The 27321-nt window shown below is 43.6% G+C and overlaps 2 long non-coding RNA genes across 4 annotated transcripts in view; one reads left to right on the top strand and one right to left on the bottom strand.

The window, feature by feature from the left end:
- The window catches only part of LOC139054321 (uncharacterized), a 34768-nt gene extending 22526 nt beyond the window's left edge, over positions 1-12242 (top strand). Inside the window, exons 3-4 of the long non-coding RNA XR_011511138.1 lie at positions 6193-11494; positions 11859-12242. This is a non-coding gene — a long non-coding RNA (uncharacterized lncRNA). The remainder of the gene's footprint in view (positions 1-6192; positions 11495-11858) is intronic.
- The window catches only part of LOC139054320 (uncharacterized), a 45235-nt gene continuing 22219 nt past the window's right edge, over positions 4306-27321 (bottom strand). For all 3 annotated transcript variants that reach the window (XR_011511135.1, XR_011511136.1, XR_011511137.1), the window contains exons 6-8: positions 20917-21105; positions 14226-14288; positions 4306-5171 (exon numbers count right to left, since the gene is read on the bottom strand). This is a non-coding gene — a long non-coding RNA (uncharacterized lncRNA). The remainder of the gene's footprint in view (positions 5172-14225; positions 14289-20916; positions 21106-27321) is intronic.

Below are 27321 nucleotides of genomic sequence, written 5' to 3'. Positions count from 1 at the left end.
CCACTACTTTCCGGATCATCTAAACATGTGTAAGTTTTGTCCAGAACAAGTACCCGACATCACCAATATTTCTTGTTGGCGATTTCAACTATCCCAATATTGAATGGCATTGATGCCGACCCCTGTATGGCACAAGAAAAACGTCAATGCCTATGTTTTCCTGACATGCTCTCAACTTTCAAATTGCATCAAATTGTTTCTGTTCCCACTCATGGTGATTCACTCTGACCTCAGTACTAGCCACAGAACCAAATAATGTAACTGAAAATGTATTGGATGGTATCAGTGGCCACAATATCTTGCATTGTGAATTCATAGGTGCCCTGAAAAAACGTGAAAATAGAAAGAAAGTAATATTTGATTACACCCGCGTGTATGTCAGCAGGCTTGTTAGTGACCTTTCCACCTTTTCTGTCGACTTTTTTCAGTCATTCCCTCATTGCAACATAAACACAAACTGGGTACTTCATGATGGGCTGATCACACTTAAAAGCAAAGCATATTCCAAAATTCAAAATAACAGCCTGCACAGAAAGCACTTGGTTTGTGACGCATGCGAAACCTTTATATTGCAGAGCTAAACTATGAGCATCTGTGGAAGATTGGAGGCCCTATCGTGAGCACGCACACTTATGCAGGACCGTAACAACAACAGCCAAAGATAAATTTTTCAACCATGACATTTCAGACATGCTTAGCAATGACACAAAAATTTAGGAAACCCAAATTATCGAACTTGACGGTACCGTTATCTAAGGATGGTAACATTCTTTCTCCGGCACGTGTTGCTATTGAATTCAAGTTTTTTTCATCTGTTTTCACAGATGAGACTGGTGTACCTAGAAGCTTTCAGGCCCCTATTTTGCATTCAAGCATGCACAACATTAATATCGCTTCTGAAGTAGTACAGTCCTGTATCGATTGTCTTCCAACTAACTCTGCTCCTGGTTGTGATGGCATCTGCCCTAAACTTCTGAAGATATCCAAACCTGCAATATGTCGCATTTTAGCCAAGCTTTTTCAGCAATGTATTGACACGGGATGCGTCCCAAATGATTGGAAAGCAGCTTGCATAATTCTCATATTTAAATCTGGTGATTCGTCTAACCCATCAAATTACAGACCAATTTCTTTACCAGCATGTGCTGCAAACTCATCATTTTATCTGCTCTAATGAAGTTTCTTACAGAACAAAACTTTTTCTTTATCAATCGGCATGGACTTTTACACGATTGATTATCTTTTTTATCGAATCAATGTAATATCTGTAGACTTTGCGAAGGCTTTTGGCAAGGTTCCTCAATTGTGGCTTATTCATAAACTGACAGATCTTAACATACATGTGAGAATAACTAGGTGGACTACCAACTTTTTAACTAACCGGTAGCAATCAGTTTTCATCAATGACCATTTGTCTCCATTAAATCATGTCAAATCTGGAGTACCGCAAGGTTCCATGCTCAGGCCTATTTTGTTTTTAGATTATATTAACGATATTAGTAATGGTAGGCGTTTATGATCATAGACTATTTGCTGATGATTGCGTGATCTAGTAACCCTGAGGATACCTGCTACCTTCTATCTTACCTAGACAATCTCTGCAAGTGGGGCAGAAAGCAAGCGGAAATCAACATTAATATTACAAAAGCTATCAAATTCAGGACTACAGCTAAACCCGTGTTATGTAATTACAAAATTATAAAACATGCCCGTAGCCTTGGTATTCACAATATCTGGGTGTTCATTTGTCATTCAATCTGTCATGGAACATTTGCGTAGATGTGATTTTCACTAGAATTTTTTAGTTTAGTGTCTTTACAGTTCTCCCCGCTCCAAGTTGCCCCGCTTAGCCACATGTTGGAGTGGTGGGTGATTGTACGTTTTAGTTGTATGTCTAGCCTAGCGGAGCAGAGGGATGGATGGATAGGTGCTACGAGTGTCCCCTTTGGAAAGAGGTGTGGGTTGCGCCATGAAGCTCTTGTATTGCCTAATGTTCGACGTATGTTAACAAAGAAAAAAAAAACCCACGATGACTTCCCATAACCAAACTTTCTGAACTTTGTCTTTGCAAGCCTCTGTTGTTTCTCGTTTCCCTACTTTTTGTCCACCAATCTTCCATTCGCTGCTTACCAATCTTTACTGCATACATTTTTACTTTCCCCCTGCTCTTGCTGAACCCAAGGGCTTCAAGCAGGCCAATGGTGTGTGTGTGTGTGAAAACTTTTATTGTAATGAGGTCCAGAGGCTTGACTTCTCAAGCCAAGGCGGGCCGCTCCCACGTTGGCACTGTCAGGCCAAGCCTTTCAGCGACATCATGGGCCCCCTGGACTGCCCTTAGTTGGTCCTGAAACAATGCGCTTTGTATCCTTCTCTCCCACTGTGTCCATTCTTCAACGAGGTTGGGGAGAGTCGCAGGACACCCCGCCAGCATATGTCTGATTCCGATGATGCCATTACAATCATTGCAGTCCATCTTAATCTCCCTCTCTGGATATATTTTATTAATGGTGTATAGGCGAGTGGTGCCTAAATCTACTGTTGGGGAGATATTTCACATTCTAGTAAAGCATGCTCTATTGTTTCCCTAGCTTTACCGCAGCAAGCACATGCTTCTTCCTTCTTATATCTTGCTGTATAAGTGCGTGTTCTAAGGCATCCTGAGCTCGTTTCAGAAAGTAATAAACTTCCCTTTGAGTTATAATAGATTGTTTCTTTCCCGATATCGTTATTTCCTCTTCAGTAGTTACTCGTAGCAGGTTTATTTTACATTGCCGCCACCCACGAGATTATCTCGGCTTCTCTGGCTTTCCGCTTGATGTTCCTTTCGTATTTGCAGTGCCTTCTGGCCGAATTCAGGGTAATGAAACAAAATAAAAGCATCTATAAGTAAAACTTTTATAAGTAAAACGAATACATATAGCTTATTTGTCCATAAAGCATCTAAACATGAACTTGTAATGTGTTACCGGTCCATTTTATCCAGTGGAAAATAAAGCCCCATCTTGGGGAATGCCACGTGATAGCCAGCGAGCTTGCATTTTGCATACAATCTGATCCTTTCTGATGCTAACATGCTGCACAGCGTGCATCACATACTCCCGCGCTGCGAGGTTTTCAAATGGGTCAGCATGCGCACCTTCTAGCAGACATAAGTCTTCGTCTGTGCAAATCTATCTTGTAAAGAGCAAGGCAGGCAAGGTGCCTCGATGCACAAGCCAGAGTGGGTGTGTGCATCGACCACCTTGCTAGGAAAAAATGGCAGCAACCTTCTGTTCAGGCAGCTTGTAAGCGGACCGTGTTTCTGACTCCGCTAGCCCGCTTGCAGCTAAGCGGAGGGCGCATGTGCATTCGCACATCCGCTCCGCTCAGCGCTTAGCAGAGTGTAAAAACGGCAAACTCTACTAAAGCAATCACATCTCTTGGCTTCATAAGGCACTATTTGCACTCGGCTAACTCCAAGACAAAATTTCTCGCTTACTTAATTGACTCTGACTCTAGTTTGTGTCTTAATTACTTAATTGACGCTGACTCTAGTTTGTGTCGAGGCCTACCTTGAGCACAAACTCGAGTCTTTTGCAAAATAACGTTGCTCGCTTCATCACAAGAAACTACTCGCATACATCTAGAGTTACGGAAATCAAATATTAAATTAATTTAGCTCCTCTCAATATACGCAGGCTTCTGACACTATTGTCTTTCTTTCATTTACTCCAACCGGTTATCCCACGTTACTCTAAATATCAGACTAGCTTGTGACGTGTGTCTTGACGGCTTGATCACCAACTTAATATCGCACCCATCTTCGCCCACACTAATCTGTTTTTCCACTCACCTCTCCTCCTCGCTATCTGACACGACTCATTTGTACATAATTTGAAGTTGTTCCTAGAAATCTGAACTACCTCTTACCTTGCTGTTCTGTTCCAGTTGCATTTCTTGATGTTCTTATTTAATATGCAATTTTGCTTTCCTGTTTAGTAATCTATACTTAAATTTTTTTCCATTGTTTTGTAATGTGAAACAGCTCATTGTGATAAGTATTTTAGGAACCTTGACCCTTGTCATTTCTATGTTTTTTTTCACACATTGTATATACCCTGTAATAAGTCATTTTTTTGCACTAATTCATGTTGTTCCAATTCATATTTCTTGTTTAGTTGTGTACTTTTGGTATTTGTTGCTCCTTTCATTGTAATCCCTGTAAGAGTTGGTGTCTGCCATGAAAAGGGTACCTGGCCCATACCATTGTTCGACTCATTCATGCTAAGGATGTTGTTGAAGGGAGGAACTTGTTCTCATTAAGAATGAGGAGTAGGGGATTTATTTACAATATCTACATGAAGGGTGGAGAACATTACATCTGATCAGTCTAGCATGACTGAGATGCACACTGAACAGCCGAAAATGTCTGCTTAAACACTCTCTGTCCTTACTAGATCCCTAGGCCAGGAAAAGCTGCCATCCAACCTTCATCCAACCAAAGCGTCCAAAGTCGTCGAAGTACCCGCCTTTGAGGGTGAAGGTTCACACACTCTCTTGCACTTTTGTTTTACTGAACACACCAAAATAAGTGGGGCCTCATAGACAGGTGTTGTCACGCTTGACTCAAGCTGGCACGTCTTGGTTCCTGAGCTGACTCTGCAGTTAGCTGCTGAATCTGTCATGACTGTGACTTTTACCAGAGTACATGGGGGAACGCCATAGAACAAACATTTCCAGGAGTTTTCTTGCTCCAATTGGTCCCTGAAGGTGACAGCGAACCAGCTAACAATCCTGTCCGCCAAACGTGTCTAGCCTTACTGGCTCCGAAGGGGGCATGTTGTTGGCTTCACGAAGCGATTCATTGCAGCGAAGCCAGAAGGTCACTATCCCCGCTAGCCAATCGTAACATCCCCCACCCCTATGCCTCCTGGGCTCTTTAGAGTACTTGAACAAAAAAAAGTGTTATGGAAGTTAATATGACCGGTATAAACAGCAGCGTCGCAGCAACACGGACTGCTGCAGACGGCAGCGCCAGGTGTGCTGATGATGTTCTGATCATTATAAGCTGATACTGCTCTTTAGTGCCTTATCCATCTACGTCAAACCATTATGCGTTGCGTGAACCATATCTTGAACACCGTGTTCTCGTCGCTTTGCCTTGAAGAGCGGGCCCATATCTTGAAAGCGATCTGCGAAAGGGGCAGGGTGCGGTGTGTGCTGAGAGATTGCGAGCGATCTCGTGGTAGCGACAGGCAGAACAAAGGTAAAGCCACTCGCTGCTGCATGCTCTATCTATATTGTGTGCACTTTTCACTTTGTTTAGTGCTTGAATGCTGTTCACCTCTGCCTTGGGTTGGCCCAGTATTGCACTATCTCTGGGATCGGCCCACATTTTTATCTTGCGTGATGGACGTTTGGTAAGCATAGAGATGCTTACACATTTAAGAAAATTTTAACACCCAGAACCAGCCAATTGGTACCATGCCAGTATGTTGCAAGTACTTTTATTTGAGTAGGTAGAAAGCCTTTGTAAATAGTTAAATAAAACTTTTGTGGGCTAATGAAAGCAGCTGAGTGAAAATTGCCATACAGTTCTGAACCACATGCAAGAATACATGTATGCAATGCAAACTGTGTGCCTTCCAGTGGTCAATGGGTCTTAGCGCATGCCATTGTGCTTGCTATGAATGCTGCTTTTGTCACCGTACCCTGTTAGCATTGCATATAGTAATTCCATCGATTGGTGTTGACAGCCAGGACGAAACTTTTACTGAGAGAGGCATGCCTGATAATCAGATCGTGGTATTGGCATGTAAAAACGCAGATTTGTTTTGTGTTCTTGTTTAGAGACAAACCAAGTGCCCTTGAAATGCTGCATGCAATGCATTGACTTCGGGCAATCCATTGCATTACTGCAAATATTACTCAATATTTGAAAAGTCTAGTAGATGATCCATCTCAAACTGAATTACTTGCACGTTCACTATTTGTTTCCTATATTTAAGTCTCCTTCTCATACCCCTGCTGAAAACGCTGCGTTGCCCTGAAAGCGTGAAAATACCACACCTTTGCGCAGTTCACGTAGCCAGGTTTCAGGAAAGTTGAATAGTAGCTAAATGGTGTAAATGGTGTAGTAGAACCACCATTAAGCATGTGTTGGAAGTCCAGTGCTTAAGTTAGAATAAACCACCCGGTTATCTTTTTCCACAGCTACAGTAAACAAAAGCTGAAGCGGCCTTCAAGTGTTAAGTGTGGAAAAAGATGTTTTGCGGCAATGGCTGTGACCGAAGACAACACAGGTATGTATGTGGTTTTCGAATTCAAGCACAGAGGCCACGACTTTGAACTGGGTCGTGTTTTTCTGTCCAAGTCGGAAAGAGCTGCTATTGCTGGTAAGAAACCGCTTTTGCTCTGCTTTATAATACATAAAGAGTGGTTGTTGAGTTTTCAACACCCCAAATACAAGGCAATACTCATGCCAGACCATGCAGTGAACTTGGAGCACATGTTAGTGTGCTTGAAATTCATGATTTCGACATCATTCGAGGCCACCTTTACTGACTGCAGGGCATTATAGTTAATGACATCATAAACATGTTTATCATTTTGCTAGATTGTATCAATGCCTGAAGAGTTCAGAGAGAGAGAGAAAAAAGGGAACCGTTCTCCTATTTCACAGTGCTAACAACTACCTTGGCGCAGCCAGTGGCCTATATTTGACCTATATGGCTATTCTTATTGCAGGCAACGACTTTAGTTATACTTGTTTGCATCATTTCATGTACCAAGCAGGAAGGTGTAGTGCCTCCTGGTGCACTGTAGGCCACGCAGCAGACTGTGGCTTTTTCTCTTTCTGCTTTATTTTTCAGGCTTGCAGTTAACTGGATTGGTATGACTTATGATCCTAGAGGGATTCAATGTCTCAAAATAGCAGTAAGCTGGAATAATTTCCACTTGGGATTACTTAAGGTGCATTGTACATAATTATGTCTGCCATTTTGCCGCAACTGATGTGCAAGTATTACAGACATCGATGAAACTGCGACCTCTCACCACTACTGTAGGTCATCCACAGCAGATGTGCTTTCCCTGTGAAACTTTCATCAGCTCAAGTTGTATTTTACTCTACTATATGTAGGGCTCACAAACCATGTGCCGTACTTTCTGGACTATAATTTGAACTGTTGTACAAGTCACCCCCTTTCCCCCTCTTTTCACAACCTTCAAAGAAAAATTATGTGTATATAACTCATTGTATAAGATGCATCTATCTTAACTTTGGTCAGCATCGTGAAATGCGATTGTGCATGTTTATACACTTATCCTAATATGTCGTACTTACCTATTTCAGGGCACTAAGCTTCAGTAAAAAAAAAATTTCATGAGCCGCACATTCTAGCAGGTAAAATAAACTGCAAGTACATTGCTGGAGAAAAAGAGTGTCTCATGTTGGTCTTGCATATATAAGTTACACTGTTGTATAATACGCTTGGACGAAAATGAAAAGAATAGTGGCACCTATGGTTTGGAAAATATGGTACCTAAATATTTTGAATGCTCACGAATCAGCTATGTGAATGAAACATGATTGGAACGATCACGATAATTAGGCTTATACCCGTCACACGGCAAACCTAATGTCATTTCCAACAAATGACATTTCTTGCGAATAATGTCATTATTGCAGCACGCTGCCACAAGGCGAAAACTGTCATTTGAAAATGATGACAATGACGATAGTAAAAAAAAAAGACACGCCTCAAACTCACTTTTGTCCAATAATTATTTTCCAATATGCTAAATTCCACTAGAATACGTGATCGTTGCTTTCAAACCGTAGCGTTCGATCACGAACTTGTCGACATTGCCAACGAAGTCGAGTCGAGCTAAGGCAAGCAACAGGGCGAAGAGAATGATACGTGCGTCCGCTACATCTGCTAAAGTGGTAAGAGAAGGGCAGTTGCATGTCATCGCCGTTCTGATGTGCATGCGAGCTTCTAATATCCTCATTCTTGGCGCGTGCCACAGGTAAACACGCGCACGCTTTTATGCCAAGTCAATTGAAGTGGCCGCGGCCGATGCTCCGGTGAGAACCAACACAACTGCTGCAGCGAAAGCTAAAGACGGCTGTCTTTTCACTGGACTGAGAGTAGTTTTCTGTATTTACGCACGTGATGGACTTTAATGTCGTTAAAGCAATAATTAGGTAATAAAATGGGTAGAATAACAGTGATTTTTTGTTAAAACAAAAAAGAAGCATGTACTGTTTGCAAAACACTGGTAAACTTGTGGTGTCGAGGATACACATTCAGTTCCAAACTAATGCAAATGAGTTTGGCGAACTCATTTGTTTGTAAATGTCATATACGAAAATGTCCTTACGTTTTACCGTGTGACACTAAAGAAATGGCATTATCAGCAAATGTCATTCGTTGTAAATGACATTAGATTTGCCGTGTGACAGGGGTATTCAGGGTGCCTACCAACTGGGAATTCTCAGGGATTTTGAGTAGTCTGGAAAAAGTCAGGGAAAACTCAGGGAATTTGGGCCTCTATCAGGGAAAATTAGCGGCAATTTTATTGAAAGGGTCGAAAGTCGCGGTAATGCTGGCTCGAATAGCAGACAGGAATCGTAATGACTCGTCGTTGGTAGGAGGAGTTGCCAGTGTACAGTCAACGAGCGACTTTCCAGATTCCTGATAATTTGGACGGCTTTGCGGCGCCACCTCGTACCCTATAGTGTCAACGTATCAGAACGTGTAAATTTCCGACGCAAGAACTCCTTGCCGCCCGATTTTCCGGACGTTTTGCCGCGACCGCAGGTTCGAAACGGCATTAATCAAAAGCACCACCGCTGCCGTTTTCATTACTTCGCCGCCTCGAACCGGCACTCGCACGCAGATCCGCTGGCACCCGTTGCCACCACTGCGGCAACGCTAGGCCTAGCTGCTTCGACGTTCGCTACGAAGCTTCTTGCCATTGGGTGCCGAACTTTTTATTGAAAAAATTCGCTGCTGTCAGCAATGGCACGGACTCCACCTTTGTGGTCCTTGCGATTGGCTTAGAAACTTGGAAAACACGGTGCGTTGCATAATGCCGGTTTGTGAAAGTCAGCTTCGCCACTGTACAGAAATGTTACTCGGTAAAGCTTACGGAAAAGTATTGCAGTGAAGCATAACAAGCGTGGGAAGGGGCGCCACGGAATACAGTATGTATATCTTAATTATGCACGCGGGCACCCGGCATTTCCTGTCACAGTACAAGCACAGGTATGCCTAATATGTGTACCGACAGGCCTTCAGAGCGTTTTCGAACGTGCCTGTGGCGGTTTGAGCCCCTAAGGGCAGTAAATGACACGCATTTATTTTTTTCCAACTGGCCGATTTCTCGGACGTTTTCGCGGCCCCCAGGGAGCTCGAAAAATCGGTCGTGGACTGTGCAACTGATCAAGATGCTTCAAATGGTTCTTGGGGCGAACGAGTGGCGGAAGGCGGACAAGAACAGAAGTGACCTACGCATTGAGGAATAAATGAGAAAGGAAGCTTGTTGCCGCCGTTTTGAAAGAGCTTGAGCTCAAAAATTAAAGTTTTGGCTGATGCCGAGATGCAGGTGTCCCTCATCCAAACCAAAATACACTCTTTGAAGCAGTGCAACACAACACTCTGGCGTCGTGCGTGGGCTGAGAGTATGTCAGTACTATTGAGGTTGACTTACGAGCTGTTGAGAGAGAATCTCAATTGTGACAGAGTTCAGGCCTCATGCCACTGAGGTTGCTATCAGTTGATAGAAATAGCTCATATTAGAAAATATGTGCCTTTGTATGCATCTCCTTTTTATTCGTATTTGATAATGTCCGACCTTATTTGCAATTGTTTTCGAAGACACTTTATTTGCTGTGCATTTTACTAACCCCTGCCGTCTATTCTCTCTTTGAATAACATAAACACTGCTCCTTAGTATTCAAATTGGATTAAGTTGCTTTTTTTTTCATGTGCTTACTAGAGAGTGACAGCATCAGGCGATATGGTTTCAGCCCGTGTTGATATAAAACATAGTTCTGCATCACTCAGGGAAATTTGCAGTGGCACTCAGGGAAAACCTGGAAAACTTGGGGAATTTCGAAATGTCAACTTGGTAGACACCCACAGCTTCAAGTGTCCAGTCAGTACTCTACTTGACTGAAATAATACCTTTAACTCAAAAACCCACATGACTGCATAGCCTTCAAAGCATACATTCACAGGTGTGTCTGCTCCGTAAATATGGATGAATGACTGATAAATCAACTATATAAATAATTGCTGAAAGCTTTGACAGTTTTTATATTGACATTAATCAAATTATGTCCATCAATGCAGTCAGTAACAGTGATGTTTATATTTAAGTTAATCTGGAAATGCTGCACGTTTTCGATTGCCGACTCTGTTTTGCTCTTCTATGGTGGCATGCCACTATGGAAGTGGCAATAACTTCTGCTATGGAATGTAATTGGAAAATGAAGTCCTAACTGAAGGATAGAAATTGTAAATAATGGCAATATTTAGTAAAGGAAATAATAGTGGAAGACATTTTTGCCCTGGTAGATATGAACCACAATCTTCACATGTCCAGTCCAGTGCAATGCTTTCACAATGCTTCAGTAATGTCTTTTGTGCGAACAAGGTTACCAACAGTGAAGGATGAAATTGGCAGCCCAGCTGTAAACTTGGTACACACAATAAATTTCTTCACTTACGTACCTGATAACACTGGTGCAGATAATCCCTATGACGGTTTATCAATGACACCAAACATTGAAACACTTAAATATGTAATCTTGCCTCTTCAAATGTAATGTAACCGTGTAGTGTAATTCAGAAATGTAATTTTGCCTCTTCAGCAGCTGAAGGCTGCATAGCACCATGTCCTTGCAAAGAGCTGGCCTAAAAAGAACAAAAATTGTGACAGCTTGAACTATTTAACACCCACCATTGCAAAAGGTTTTTGTGAGTCAATGTAACTCATCATTCAATTAAAGGAATTCTAAATAATGATATTAAAAAATGTTCATCAGTGCCCATTTGACTTCCTTGCGTGCTCGGTAATAGTTATTTATGCTTCAACTAATATACACTTTTTCTCTACTCTCTCAAGACAAGCTGCGAGAAGGCGTGTCCATTGGTGCAGTACTGGATAATGTGCGGTCCAACGTGGATGAGACATTGCACCGCATCAACCTGTTAAGCAAGCAGGGTCTCCGCAACATAATGAGGGATGCCAGAGTCTCAAAGACCGAGCGGCTGCATGATAATGACTATGTGAGCGTGCAACTCTGGGTTGAGAGGATGCATAGTGAAAAGGAGAACCTATTGCTCTTCTTTAAACACCAAAAAGTGACATTCTTTTAGAGAAAAAATGAGGACCTTTTGGATGACATATTTTATGCTAGTCATCATGACCACACCACAACAGGAGCTTTTCAAGAGGCTTGGAACTGATCGTGTATGTGTCGATGGAACACATGGAACAGCAGGTGAGCAGTACTATATAAATGCACTAATAATAAAAGCAAAAAAGAGGGAATGCTGTCTGAGAATAATCGCAATAGATATGATGAGTAGTATTCCTTCACACATGATTTTTCTCTTAATTTTTCTCACATTTTTTAATTGATGCAGTTCTCGATTATCAGTAACAGAGAAAGAATGAATTCATCGCTCTGTACACTGGTGATATCATTCCATTGCTACTGTCCACATCGCTACATGCCCTGCATATCCTGTCTGTATTGGCACCACGCAGTTATGATAGGTCACATAATATAGCTCTTATCACATTTGTCTTGTGGGGATGCACGACTGTCGCACGTCCCCTGATATGTTGTTTTTCCTGTATAGCTTCCGTCTCCTGCATTGCGGCTTCGCCGCGGGCCCCAGGCCATGCAAACGGCAGGGTTACTTGGGGGCGCAAGGGAGAACACGCTTCCTCTTTGGTTCGGGACGGCAAGCAGCGCGGACGTGCCAGGCGTGCGCCGATCCATGCTTCTGCAAGACCGTCTCGTGAGGCCTTATATGAAAGAGCCACCGTTCGCGTGACCGTACACGCGAACAACCAGGCGTTGGGATCCAGCAAGGGGCGAACATATTCGCTCGCTATCCGGTCACGGTGAGTCGGACTTCCGCGATTTGTCGCGCGCCCATTGGCATGTTTTGTGGATAGCAACTTGGCTAGCAGGCATTGATCAATGAAAAGTGCAATAAATGCCTTTGTGATTGTTTGCACTACTGTATTGTCGTTCCTTTGACCCAAGAGTACGGGATGAGAATCCCACAGTCTAGGGTGCAGAAACAGTGCATTGCACTGTGTATTAGTGCCTTCTGTCAGAGGTACAGCTGTCTCGAGGCTGTTTGGCATACTGAACTGTTTGCCAATTAGGCGAATCACTGATTACTGCTACAGTCAAAGGTGCTTTTTCTTGGCGGCAAGGGGTGGTTCCCTGAGGACTGCAAAAACAAAACATTTAGAAAATCAGGCAGTCCAAAAAAAAAATTAATGCATGCCTTTTACTGCCATTTAAAGGGAGGTGCTAGTCGAAAACATAAGAACCTAGAACTATGAAACCCCAGCTGTTTACATACTCTCTTAGGGTAATTTCAAATACTATATAAACAAGTTTTATGGCAAGTTGCATAGGTTTCGTTCTGTACAACGACAATGTGTAAAACGTCGGCATTCTTGCCCCCACTTTTTTATCTCTAAACTTCCATAATTGCAGACCAGTGATGACGCATAATCCTCCAAATCAACTGCAGAATACTGAAATATGTTACCGAAATTAATACCAAAATCGTTATTCACTGTTATGTTTTAAAAAGTGCATATAAGAAGTGTTAAATTAGAACCTGTGAAACCATTTCAAAATGTTTAGACAACCAGTAAGTGTTTCTTGAGATTTTATCTTACGTACGTAAGTGATGTTGAAGATCAACCCCTCAGTGGTGGTGGTCAAGACAGTTTAGGATTTCAAGCACAAAGTTGTCATTCTGGAGCAGTTTAGGAGCAGAATTTATTTTTCTACTTCGTGTTCCAAAAGTTTTTTTGGAACACTTGGAGTAGTACAGAAGTAATCTAGCCATTTGGTGGAGCTTGTTATTACTGTGCAGTCAGTAAGTGCTGCTCAAGAGTGAAGCAAGACACTCTTGAGACACTCTTAATCAGTGTACTGGCAGACCTTCAGAACTTTTTTGGACGTGCCTGTGGCGATTTGGGCCCTTAATGGCAGTAAAAGACATGCATTCATTTTTTTTTGGACATTGTAGCGGCCCTTAGGGACTCTGAAAAATCGGACTGTACAACTGACCAAAAGGATGCTTCAAATGGTCCATGGGGCGAACACAGCGGAACGAGGACAAGAATAGGAAGGACCATTGCATTGAGGAATGACTGGGAAAGGAACTGTGCCGCCGCCTCTTTGAAGGAGCTTGAGCTCAAAAAGCGAAGTGTTGGCTTACACTAAGATGCAGGTTACCCACATCCACACCAAAATAAACCCCTTAAAGCAGTGAAATGCAACACTGAAGCATTATGCGCAGTCTGAGAGTATCTCAGGACAGTTGAGGTTGACTTTCCAGTTGCTTGGAGAATCTGATATGTGACAAAGTTCGGGCATAATACCAATGAGCTTGCTATCAGTTGATACAAATAGCTCTATTTGCTTTTGTATGCATCTCTTTTTATTCGCATTTTAAAATGTTTGACTATTTGCCGTGAGCTAGACCACTTTTTTTTTACAGTGAAGCTGTCTATTGCTAAGATCTGGCAGATCGCATCCGTGCATAGACCAACAATTTTTCATACGATGGGCCGATCCCGAAGAAAGTGCAATACCATGCCAACCCGAGGCAGAAGTAAAGCAAGCATTAAGCACTCCCCATATGTGGGCTAATCCCGAAGGTCATGAAATGCCAGTCCAACCTGCAGCGGAGATGAAGCAGGCTTTAAGCACTCCCCACACATGGGCCAATCCCATAGGTAGTGCAATACCAGGCTGACCCGCGGCAGAAGTGCAGTTCACCATTAAGGGGCCCACATACGCAGCTCCGCTGGTCAGCCTTCACAGATTAAAGGGCACCGAGTTTCTTTGGAAGATATTTTAGTAGCTGTGCATTTTACAAACCCCTTGTTTCAGTTTTCTATTTTGAATAAAATAAACACTACTCCTTACTGTTCAAACTGCATTGTTTTTATTTTTTTAACATGCTTACCAGAGAGTGACAGCATCAGGTTACATGGTGTCAGCCCATCTTGACGTGAAACTTGGTGAAAACCTGAAAAAAATCGGGGAATTTGAAAATGTCAACTTGGATACATTGTTCTTCTAAGCATGCAGTATGGCACATAAGCCTGGAGGTTAACGAAGAATCTCGAGAACACGTTAAGGACCGTACAAAGAGCAATGCAATGATAAATGCGGTGTGAATCAGAGAGCAAATAGGGATGGTCGATATTCTAGTAGACATTAAGAGGAAAAAATGAAGCTGGGCAGGCCATGTAATGAATAGGGTAGATAACCAGAGGACCATTAGAGTTGCAGAATGGGCGCCAAGGGAAGGGAAGTTTCGCCAAGGATGACAGAAAACTAGGTGAGATGATGAAATTTGAAAGCACAAGTTCGCATCAGCTAGTGCAAGACAATGATAATTGCAGGGAGGCTCCTTCGTTCTGCATTGAACTTTAAGGTAGGATGATGATGATGGTGAATGCGTGCAACTCTTTAAAAAGAAATTTGGGCCGGAAATAGCTTGCACAGTTCACCAAGACACGAAACCAAATTCGTATGCTTTGCCACTAACACGGATGTATTCCAGCGAAGCTAACTTATGAAAAGCGGCCACCATTGTGTAATCGTCTATTTAATTGTTGGAACAGCTTGCGAAACATAGCATGATGTGTTGGAAGGAGCCCCGTAACTTTTTTTTTTATAGCCGGCTATAATATGCACATGCTGAATTTTTTATAATTAATGCTATGTGATGTGCAAAGTAAGCAGCAATTTTATCCAGTATTAAAACGTACCTTAGTGTAACAGTACAATGAGAGACGTAATCAACAATTTGTATGTATGCACATCTGAGCGCGCATGCATGCGTGCTGTAATCCTTGAAACTGGTGCACTGGTCTTAGTGCAGCTTGGTAGCTCATAGTTTGTGAGGGGATTCGTAATGGCAGTGCTCCACCACGCCACAATGCAGCAGTCAACGCTGATGGTGTATCCACACGCCGGACGGCTCCGTGCAAATCTGTGCCGCGGACGCTTAATCCGCCGCCCGTCTGGCTGCGAAGCCCATCCAGACGACGGACGGACTGAGCAGACGACCGCGCCGGAAAAATAAACATGGCGACACCACCCGAAGCGACTGCCGTCCGCCTCGAACCTGTCAAGTCGTCGTCGTCCACTGTGTGACCCGTAATTTTCAAACTGAGGCTTGTATTTGGTTTATATTTGTGCCCAGAAGCTTCGACAGCAATCTATTCGTGATGAGTGGGCACCGTTTCCGAAAGAGATACTCAGATTCTCTGCGTGTAGGCTTAGAGTGGCTGTATGGCGGAACATGGCCTCGATGATGTTGTGGCGGCCCGGGCGGATCTCAGTGGACGTAAGTTATTATGATTGCTTGTTTCTACTCACTCTAGATGGCGCCATCGGTGTAACAAAGACTTTGTCATACGTGTTTTTCACTCTGAATGAAAATGGCAATCGAAAGGAAACAACGGTTGGTCGCAATGGCTGTCGTTTTGTCCGAATTGGATGATGACGAGTGCTTGTTTCATCGAAAGAGGTCTTGTTACGCTCTCGTGTCCGCGTAATCGGTGAGAGCCATGTCCCACAACGCGGCGAACTGCTCCACGAGATGTAAGAACAAAGTTACCTCATCCACTCAGGTTCATTTCAGTCGCTCTTGTGCGAATCGCACGCTCGCGAACAGACACGAATGGTGTCAGCAGCGATGAAGCTGTTTCAGAAAGATCCCAAAGCCGCGCTTGTTGCCAGACTGTAGAGCATGCTAGGCTAAATCCGCAGCATTCGACTCCCAAAATCCGGATGCGAAAAATAGCACGGCATTTGTTGTCCGTGGGGGTCGCGGATGACGCGCGGACGGCACAAATTCGTGACGCGTAGTCACGTGATGCGCCGTCCGTCGTGTAGATCCACCATGAAGAGAGGAAATGCTAATCTTACCGACGCTGCACATTTTTTATTTATTTATTTATTTATTTAGAAAACACCTTACAGGCCCTGTCGGGTATTGAGTAAGGGGGGCAATGTAACAAAGAACTGTTAAGTACAATGGAAACAACTCAAAAATAAACCTAAGACAACTGTACAGTGGCTGAACTAAAAACAAAACAAAGCACAGCATGATCAAGCATAGCAGATATATAAAAGGAAGGAGATTATGTAAAAAGCACGCACAGGCGTTCACGAAATATTTTACGATCAGTTATCGTGACGATATCATCGGGAAGACCATTCCAGTGGGATATGCCACGAGGTACAGCAGATAAATTGAAAGCAGTGGTTTTACCGAAAATGCGCTAGAAGCTAAAATGATTATGTAATCTTGAGGACGTACGGACGGGGGTTTCGAGGGGTAATATGCATGGCTTATCGGAATGAACATATTTGTGAAATAGACAGAGCAAAGCAATCTTCCGGCGGATGTCTAGGGGCTGTAAAGAAATATTGAGCTTGATCTGCGTTATACTTGACTTTCGATCAAAATTCCGAGTTATATGTCGGGCAGCTCTGTTCTGGATGCGTTCCAGCATGGTTATTGAATATTCTTGGTGTGGTGACCATACAGCTGATGCAAATTCTAATTGCGGGCGTACAAATGTCAGGTATGCTAATTTACGCACGTCAGCAGATGAATTTTGCAAGTTGCGCCTCAGAAAGCCAAGGGTTTTAGATGCAGTTGCGCAAATTGTAGTGATATGCGGAGACCAAGAAAGGTTACTAGTGAGGTTTACACAAGGTATTTGTAAGTAGTGGTACGTGACAGGTTCGTGTTATTTATGGTGTATGTGAATATGGAGCTAGTGCGCTTGCGTGAGAACGATATATTATTACATTTGTAAGGGTTAAGAGACATTTTCCATATATTACACCAGTCGGTAATAATGTGAAGGTCATGCTGCAAGGCAGTATGATCGTTAATAGAATTAATTTGTCGGTAAACAACGCAATCGTCGGCGAACAGTCGTATGCCGGAGGAAATGTTTGAAGGTAGGTCGTTAATAAATATTAGGAAAAGCAGAGGCCCTAACACACTCCCCTGTGGTACACCAGACGTGACCTCAGTGACAGGAGAAGGAGAAAAAGTTTCTAAGCCAAGAAAGGGTTAGTGAGTCGATACCTAGATGAGATATTTTAGAAATGAGCCAGCAATGGGCAACGCGATCAAATGCTTTTGAAAAGTCCAGGAAAATGGCGTCTATTTGTTGACTGTTGTTCATACTGCTATGTAGATCGGTGGTAAATTCTAGTAACTGTGTTTCACAAGATAGACCTTTCCTGAAGCCATGCTGTTTCTGAAAGAAAAAGTTATTTTTTTCTAGGTGCGTGTAAATGTGCGAGGCGATTATGTGTTCAAATAGTTTGCATGACACAGATGTTAGCGATATTGGGCGATAGTTTTCAGGCCTATGTCTATCTCCAGTTTTAAAAATGGGGAAACCTTCGCAATCTTCCACTCAACGGGCAAGACACCAGACAACAAGGACTGCTTAAAGATATGATATAGGATGACACTTGAAGTAGATACTGTGTTTTTTAATAGCTTAGTGATAATATTGTCAATACCACAAGCAGATGTGGTTTTAAGTCCGTTAATGAGGCTAACAATGCCTTCAGTTGAGATATCTATGGGTGCCATAAATGGGTAATCGTAATCCGGAACCACTGGAATATCGGAATGGTCTTCCCTTGTAAAAACAAAAGAAAAATATGCATTAAATAGTGATGAACATTCCCCGTCTGAAAGAGGTGGTTGTTTGTCGTCTAGCAGAGAAATATCAGAAGTGTGACCGGGTATTAACGGTTGCCAAAATTTTTGCGGATTAGTCTTCAGGAGAGAAGGTAAGTCGTGAGCGAAGTACTTGTCTTTAGAAGTGCGTAAGGCTAAAGTGTACTCACTAAGGAAATTTTCGTACTTGCTCCATGAGGACTCTCCCGATTTATAGCATTGCGGTACAGACTTTGTTTTTTTTTATTACGTAGTGTTCGAAGTTTTTTATTGAACCATGGTTTAGATTTGTCGTTCGCTGCCGAAACGCACGGAATATATTTGTCTTTGTAAAGTATCCAGTTTTCGTTAACGGAACGTTGGGAAAAAGACGGAAAGAATGAGTCACTGTTGATGAAAATGTAGTTAGCTTTGTTGTTATCCCGAATTTTTTTATGTTGAAACTCAGTGAATAACATGGGAATTCGGAGCGTCAGCTGAAGCAGCTTATGGTCACTGAAACCGTCAGAAATTAACACAGGACACACGGTTTCAGGTGCGGTAGTTAGTGCCAAATCTAAGAGGTTATTGTCACGGGTGGGTTGATTGATTACCTGAGAAAGATTTAAGTCCAAGGTTAATTCAATGAAATCGGTTGCGTGCTTGCACGACGATGACAAGCATGGCCAATTGATTTGGGGAAAATTGAAATCGCCAAGCAGATAAACATAACTACCGTATTTACTCGCATAATGATCGCACTTTTTTTGTCAGAAAAATTGAAGCAAATTCAGGGGTGCGATCATTACGCGAGTTAAATTTCCCGGGAAAAAAAAATTTTTTTTTTCGTCCGCGTTTGCTGCGGGATGCGAGATTGCGGGTGCGGGACACCAAAACAAAAATGGCGGCTAGCGGAGCGAGCCGAACGCGATTTTTTTTTTCTTCTCGTGAGTACATTACGTGCATTGAAACAGTTTCTTCCGTATTAGTGATGAATAATATCGTTAATATCGGCAAGTTTGCGGCAATAACGTAGCCATGTCCACTTTGAGGGGACAGAAATAGGTGGGCGCGCTTAGCTGCCAGTGACAGAAACACATGACGGGCATGCTGCGGAAACTGCGGCATCTGTCTTCACTACTTTCCGCTAATGGTGGGCGAATATCTTAGCTGTGTTACAAGCATCGGCGTATGAATAGGGTACACTTTTAACGTATCAGAGTAAACGTGGCTACTATCATTGCCGCGCGCGATTTGTTGCGTGCTCACGAGTGCAAAAGCAGATGAAAAGAATCGAAATGCGCCTTTATTGTTTTTGTTGACATCAGCCATTATAAAGCCAACCCATAATAAAGGCAAGTTTGGTTGTACCTCATTTTGTCATGGAAGTGCGGAAAGTGATGAAAGTAATGAAATGAGGCATCTACTTAAGAATGTTTAGTGCGTGCAGGCCGCTTGGCTTGTCTTGAAGAGTCGTTCGCGTAGCATTCGACAGGTGGTAAGCGCGATCATTATTCGCTAGACTTAGCACACGACATATCGCTGCGGCAAGTTCGGGGTGCGATCATTACGCGGGAAATAAAAAAAAAATCGAATTTTGACGACAAATTTTAGGGGTGCGATCATTATGCGAGTAAATACGGTAGTTGAACATTTCTGCATGGCAGTGACAATGCTTTCGCGTAGTTTATCAACAAATGGAAGGGACACTTCAGGTGGGCGGTAACAGACACCAACTAATATGTTTCCACAAATGGTTTGACAGGTAGCCCAGATAATCTCAAGTGATGATGAGGTGTCAACTTCATAAGAAGAAATCCTTTTATATATTGCAAGTAAGACACCACCGCCCTTTTTATCATTGTGGTCATGCCGATAAATGCTGAATATGTCACTTTCTATAAAAATTTCACTATCTGAAACATCGTGGTGTAGCCATGTTTCTGTTAGAGCTAGAACGTCGGGTTTGCTATCTTCTATAAAGGAACAAAATATATCGCGCTTATTTAGTATGCTGCGTATGTTAGTGTACGATATTGTGAGCAAACGAGATGATTCAGTAGAAGAGGGAAGTTTAGGGACCTGCGCCCCCGTAGATTTCTTTAGCTATCTGTTACATAATACGACGGTGTCTCTATCAACATCGTACATGTATTCCTTGTTGTTAATGCGCATCTTGTCAAGTGAAAGCTTGCAGGGTTTGTCCTGTGCTCTTGCATATTCTAACAGCTTTTTTCTTGCTAAGCGAGTGCTTGGCACGAAATCCTCGCGGACAGATCAGCGGGAGCCTTTTAGCTTCCTTGCAGAAGCCAAAATATTCTGTTTGTCTTTAAATGTGACCAGCTTAGCGATTATTGGCCTGCATTTGTCATGAGCGAATCGACCAATTCTGTGCACTCGTTCAAACTGGTCGCTTGATAAAGTAAGCCCCAGCCTTTCAGCGCAGAGTTTGACGACGTTTTGCTCTGAAGTCGTCCAATCTTCACCGGACTCATCGCTGATGCCAAAAAACAGTAAATTTGATCTACGTAGTCTGTTTTCGGCGTCCTCGCACCTTGAAGCTATGGTTTTTAACTGGTGTGAAAATGACTGGATGCCGTCGGGTATGTCTGTCCCAAAGGTTTCACGTAGGCTAAGGGTGGACTTGAGAGTGGCGACTCTGTCCTTAAGGCATTTCACCTCAACGTCTGTGGCGTCCTGCTTCTCTTTTATCCCCTTAAGCTCCACCAAAATTGCAGTTTGGCCTGCTGCTATCCTGCGTACAATGTCTAAAACAGAATCTTCAGGTCTAGGATTAAGTTCGACATCCCCAGACAGCATCAACCACAACAAGTCGCACAAAGCAGCAGAGTGCGCGTTTGACACTGTCATAGAGCTCAATCGGGCACGACACCGCTATTAGACAGCGATTATTGCACTTATAGCCACTGGTATTGTCCAGGTAACTAACCTGTAACAACAGAAGCGGGGAGCGTCCCATTGTCGTAGCGGCGTCGTGCCCAGCAGAGAGCAGTTGTGGCGGGCTTTTATATTGCGCGCCGGATCCAATGTTCATGCTGGTGCATTGCCCGCGTTGCCAGGTGATGATTCCGTCATCCGCCAAAGCTGGTGCCGCATGCCACGTAGGCGCTCCCTCGTTCTGCGGTAGATCGACGATACCATTGTTGACAGGGCTCGGCCAAGGGGACCACGCATGCGCGTCCAAGGTACGTGACACACCCACGGAGCCAAGTTACAGAATGACGGGAGGCCGGCAGGTCAGCCCGAGCAGGAGGAACTGTTACAACAGAAGCGGTGAGCGTCCCATTGTCGTAGCGGCGTCGGCTCAACATGCTCAACAGGCCAATGAGAGTGCTGACACGTGAGCTTGAAGCTCGCCAGATCCATCTAACAATTTGTGCGTCGTACATGACAGCATAATCAACATTTAATCATCGATTTATTTCAACTACCATGTACGTCGACGTTGCTTCTTTAGTGCCGATACTTTGTTGACCCCACCCCCCCCCCCTTTCTTCAAGGATACTTCTGACAGTGAAAAATGACACTGAATGTCCACATCAACAGGAACGGGCATAAGATGCAACCATTTGCGACCTTTTTAACAGAAGCTTGTATTGCCTCACTGGTGTCGGTGTTACCGTGCGAAAAAACCCAAGCTGCGCAAAAATAGAAATTGCTTATCAGGCTGCGGATTCGAACCACCGACCTCCGGATCGCGAGACCACCACGCTAACAGATTCAGCCACTGTCAGTTCATCAAACGCTGCCTTTAAGATGGGTAAGTAGAATCAGCGCAAGGCATGAGCCAATCACGGGCATCCCCTTCTTCCGGAGGAGGGAAAGGGTGTGTTCGCGTGTTTGCTCGCCCGACACCCGCAGTTTCCCACACCAGTTCAGGCCCAGCAGTCAGATGGGGAGGCCGCGTTTGGTCTGTTCTGCCAAAGAGCAGGCTGCATTGAAGGAATGGCAGTGGGAGCAGGCCACGTGTTGTGCGTTTGGCCAAAGAACAGGCAGTGTTTGATTGATGCCACCGGGAACTCATTCTAGATGGGGTCGACGTTGACGTGCCGCCCTCGCCGTGAGGCGTTACAAAGAGCCTCAGATCCCAAGCTTCGCTTGCACCCCGCTTCCCAGCAGTGGAAGGGCAGTAACTTTTTTGGCCTCCATCCTTGTGTCATAGTCCAAGCATGCTCTTGCTAAATAGAATCATTCTTGGCAACTAAAGGTTAGTGTTTAAGTGCAATTAAAGCTCCTCATTGGAACAGTCTCCAGGACTTCAGAATTTCACAATAAGTAGAATACCATTTTGTTGGTAAGTACCACGGCAGAGATAGTGACCTATAGGTAGATACTGAAAGAGCCAGTATTCAGTAAAAACTTATAAATGTAAAAAAATTTGGCCTAGTCTAATTTAGAGTAATTGGCAAAGATACCTGTTTTTGCAGTCTTATACTAGTGAAGGTTTAGCACTACAGGACTGTGCCAGTTCCATTCCAACTACATCTGCCCAATTGATGCCATTATAGATTAACATTACTGAATATATTCTGCAATCACATTATTTATTCATAAATTACACTTGCGCAGGTAACATGCATGTACTGTCAAGAAGAGTAGATATGAGAGATTATACAGCTCGCAACGCACTGCAAAAATGAAAGGTCACAAAGCAAATATGTTCTCGTTAAAGAAGCATAACATTATCTGCAATGTTGTTAGAACTTCAAAAATAAGTTTTTTGTTCAAAGGCACAACTAGTAAACAACTATAGTAAGAATTTCATTTAAAGTTGGAGAAATAGTACAACTCTTGGCATTCTGGGGAGTTAAAAAGAGTGGAATTAAGAAATCTCAACTTTGTCAAGTAGGAATGAAATGGAGGGCCCGCCCCATTTTGCAACTTTACTGTGGACCAGTGTATGCCAACATGGGAAGTAAGAAAAGAAATTTGGGTATTTCATGGTGCGTGTAGATCCATAGACTTTTGTTCCCAACGGTATCTTTTGATGACATGCCCAGGCTTTTTTTTTTTCTAGTCACTTGTTGCACTTTAATGCGATAAAATCTACTTGAACCTCTTGTTGTCGCAAGATCCGCAGGCGAGCTCGTTCCCTCAATCGGTTGCCACCACCCAGTCTCTACTCAACCATATCTTGTGAACAATATATACATCTTTTTTTTTTGCCTCCTAGCATTTTGGGTGATATCCTGAGTGATGAAAACAAGCACTCCATAAAATCAGCAACATCTATCATTACAACAGATTCATAACAATAGTGCAGCCACTACATTGTTTTAGCTTTCCATACTAAATAAACTCACTGGGTCTGCGTTAGTGTGGGCAGGGGTAAGCTTGTACACGTAAGTTTTTGGTAACATTCATAACAAAGCAAACAAGCTTTCAGGACTATAAACCTTTGAGTCACATCAGCTACGTGGGAGCAAAATATACATTCAAAAAACAGGAAAAATAGGCACACTGTTATGTGCCACTAATCCTTTCCTAAAAAGCTGCAAGAATTTAGGCGGTTTTGATAGAACTATAGCATGGCACAAAACTGACGGTGCTGTGCATTTGGTCACTGCAAGCAGCTGTACATTGTTAACCTCTCTGGCCAATCATGTCTGCTGCAGAAGCATCCCTAGTATGTCTCCCAATTTCAAGATACTTGATTTAGTGCAGTATCACTCTTTGTTGACCTTTTTATCAGACTGACGCAGAAGTGGGAGCACTGTACACTGTTCACATTTTCTTTGTGCGCAAAAGATAAGTATGCGTTGCATTCACCACTAAGAGAATGTATTTAATGCTGTTCTTAAGTTTACAGCCTTACAGCACATGACACAGGTATTCATGACAAATCTGTGCATGTCATACAGACAGCTGAAACTTCAAATGAAACACCACTTTCCTCCCTCTTGAGAAAGCGCCACACCCAGCCAGAGTCAAGGCAACACAAACAAACAGTGCAATGCAAAACACAGTCTTAAAAGTGTCGCTCGCCATGATGCATTACTTCGGTAAATCGCCCAATTCAGGATGCGCAATGCCACGGTGGAAAATGTGCCACGCAACAAAACTGGATAAGAAAAAAAAAGCGGGTGGTGCTAGTCACGTGAACCCGATGTGGTTCTTCGGCTCAAGTATGTGACAAGGTGAGGAAGGAACATCGCTCGCGGAGGCTACTCAAGGCAGAGGGAGAGTGTCTCTCTGTTGGCAGTCACGCTCACCTCATGGTGGTGTGGTAAGAGGGCATTCAATTTCTGCTGTCTCCTCTAATAACAAACCAGTTTAAAAGATTATTTCGATAAAGAAATGCCAGAAGTCTGAAGTCGTTACTCCAAACATTCATCGTGGATATGAAGTCTAATGCATGCGGAACTGTTGAAAGTGGTTCACTCATATTCTTCTCATCTACTTTCAAGAAATTTCACACTAAATTGATGTAGACCTCTGCATTGTCACAAACAGCAGGAAGCAACCTTGAAGTATGTTTTGAATTCCTCATTAATGCATGAAAATTCAGGATGCAGCAGCCAAGTAACAGTCTACTACACATAACTCCATCTTCACCTCTGCGTTCAGGCAATGAAATGCAGTTTTTACCATAGCGAGCATGAGATGTTTACTTGGAGATGCAGCTCTTAGCCTGTCTACGTATGACTGTGATATTTAAAAAAGGTGACAGTTATTTAAAACTATGTTATTAAAAAACATCTTTCATGTTTGAAACATGCCTGGAGGCAATAATAACCAGCTTTAAAAGTAATTATGTCCCATGGCTGTATTCGGGTCTCAAGAAGCTTTAAATTGCAGTGTAAACTAATAGCGTCCTCGATCACCCGCACCGGGGCGCCTTGGTGCGCACTTTCATCCTCGATCACCGGAAGCACACCCTGTTGGAGCGGTTTTCCATTGCCCCGTCTCACACCGAGAAAATCGGCGGTGCGCCGGGGTGCAATCCCCAGCAAGCACTGCGGGACGCACGCGCGCACTGCCGACTGCAGAACCGTGGATGCTCTGGCCCGATAGCTGCGGTTGCAACGGAGTTAGCCAGTGGAGACGTCGGCAATGAGAAAGGAAGCGCTGCTAATTGCCGCAATCGATGAGCTTTTTTTCAAGTTCTTCTGACAGCGAAGACGGCATGCTTATCAACCTTGTCCAAAAACAATGTGGTGAAGAGCGGCCGAAAGTGGACAGGTTCGTTGAAAGGGTCGTCAGGAACGGGTAGTCAGGATTAATTATAAGATCCATTGGTGTTTGCTTGCAACCAGGTATGTCGGAGCATGCAGTTTGACAAGGTTCGAGCGCTTGCCACAGATGCTCAGCACCTGCAAACAACAAAATGTGCGCGCGCGCGTGTTCGCGCACGTCTTGCGCGCCAGGGGCAAAATAGCGCTGCATGCAAGCACCCTGCAATGGGTGCAGTTTTGTCCTCGATGTTGACCCTTTGCAGTGCGCCACCACAGCGGTGCAAGGCGCATCATTCTGGTTTCGGGGCAACCCCGGGGCAAGGTGATTGAGGACGCTATAAAACTTGCTAGGGGGCCTGATGTATAAGGCCCTCAAAAAATAGGCCAAACAGGGGGCTAAATGTTTCTTCAATAGGATAGAAAGTTTGCGCTGGAAAGTTAACACCAAATATAAATGAAAATATATTACTTCAGACTTACCACCAGACTTTCACTATTCGAGTCTTGTTCTCCAAGGTGCATTGCCATTCCAACTTGTCCAGCTAGCGAGAAATGCAGTTCGTATTGCCTTTGCCAATGTGTTGCACATGCACATGTGATGAACTCTACAAACTGAGAGCAGCATTGAAGATAAACTGAGCAGCTGAAAGCGCACGCACTGTTGCTTCTACGCACAATATGGAAACTAAACAGCAGAGGTAAATTTCGTTAAAAGAACTGCGTAACACTTAATTCCCGTTCATATTGAAACATAAGTCGACTCTGAATATAAGACAACCCCCTACTTACAAGACATCGCATTACAGTCCCCTTTATAATGGAAAACTACATGTTCTATAAAAAATTGGGCACTGAAAGCACCATGCCCCGCTCTGCTTCAATTGTTTCGCTTAAATCTTTTGTGTACCCAGCAGAAATTCTAGATTCTAAGCTTTTGTTTTAAATGTAACAAACCTCGTCAAATTTGGTGCAGTGGTTGCCGAGAAAAACGAATACTCCGTTTACATGTATTTAGATTGGAACACCCGAGCTAAAACTTCCTCTTAAACGCGCCCGCCACGCGGAGGCATTGCCGAGCCCAAACCGAAGGAGCAGTACGGGATCCACATTTTCTCTGCTGGAGGCACCGCCAAATTATACTGAACAAAGAAACGTTGCGTACCCTTAGTACACGTACAAATTTCCTCTTTATAGCGACAATGTAGGGGACTGCGGCTTGCACTGGCAGCCGGCTTTACCTATGCGCCGCCAGTCTGGTTCCTCAGACGTGTAACGATTGCGACAGTGTACGCGGCGCAAAAAGCACCTGGGACTCCTGCAAGACCAGACAAAACCTTGCCTATGTGCATTATCTAACTCCTTCTCATTACCGTTAAACAAAACTCGAGAACGCATTCAAGAATTTCGTATTGAGCTGAGAGTACGCTGCACAAGGTCTACTGAAAGACGGAACTTTTAACGACAGCTTCTAGGCTAACTTCAAGATGCATCGATAAGTAACTGTTCAATAACTGTAGAATAAATACGTCCACTTGCCTGTCTGTTCACGCCAATACCGCAAGCACTTTTCAGAAGCACGAGACGGGCGCTGAAAAGCGTCGAGACATTTCATTCGGCGAAATTAACCGCTTGCATTTCCAATGCAGCGAAAAATCAAGTGAACGATTAGAGTGTATTAACGACTTCGACGATGCAATCGGCCATTTTGGGAAGCTTTAGGCATGGATCGGCTTGGCTATTAGCCCCGAGAACAAACACGAGCGGCGCTGCGAGCGCCGCTCGCGTGACGTCAGGGCACGGACTCGCGCCTGTCGTCTGCTACAGTTCGGGCGTTGTCCGGGCGCTTTCTGCGGTGTTTTCGTTTGTTCACCCTCGTTCTCTCTGCTTGTATACTTATGGTGGTCGTCTCAAATATATTTTTACGACGTCTTTCTTTGCGAACATTTATTCAAAGAGCTAAGTTCTTAGACAACAATGCAGCTCTCGAAGGCAACGCTACAGTGCCAGCCGAAGCGACGCAGACCAGCCCATTGCGGGTTTTTCATACGCGGATAGACAATCACAAAAGCATAGCCTATAGGAATCCAGTTATGATACCATACCTGCCGCGGTGCAACAAGTATGTCACAAAGCTGGCTATATATGACTTCTACAGCAGT

The sequence above is a fragment of the Dermacentor albipictus genome, chromosome 1, assembly GCF_038994185.2.
Source record: "Dermacentor albipictus isolate Rhodes 1998 colony chromosome 1, USDA_Dalb.pri_finalv2, whole genome shotgun sequence".
Classification (NCBI taxonomy): domain Eukaryota; kingdom Metazoa; phylum Arthropoda; class Arachnida; order Ixodida; family Ixodidae; genus Dermacentor; species Dermacentor albipictus.
The sequence above is the reverse complement of the archived record's forward strand: the minus strand, read 5'-3'. Positions and strand labels throughout refer to the sequence as shown.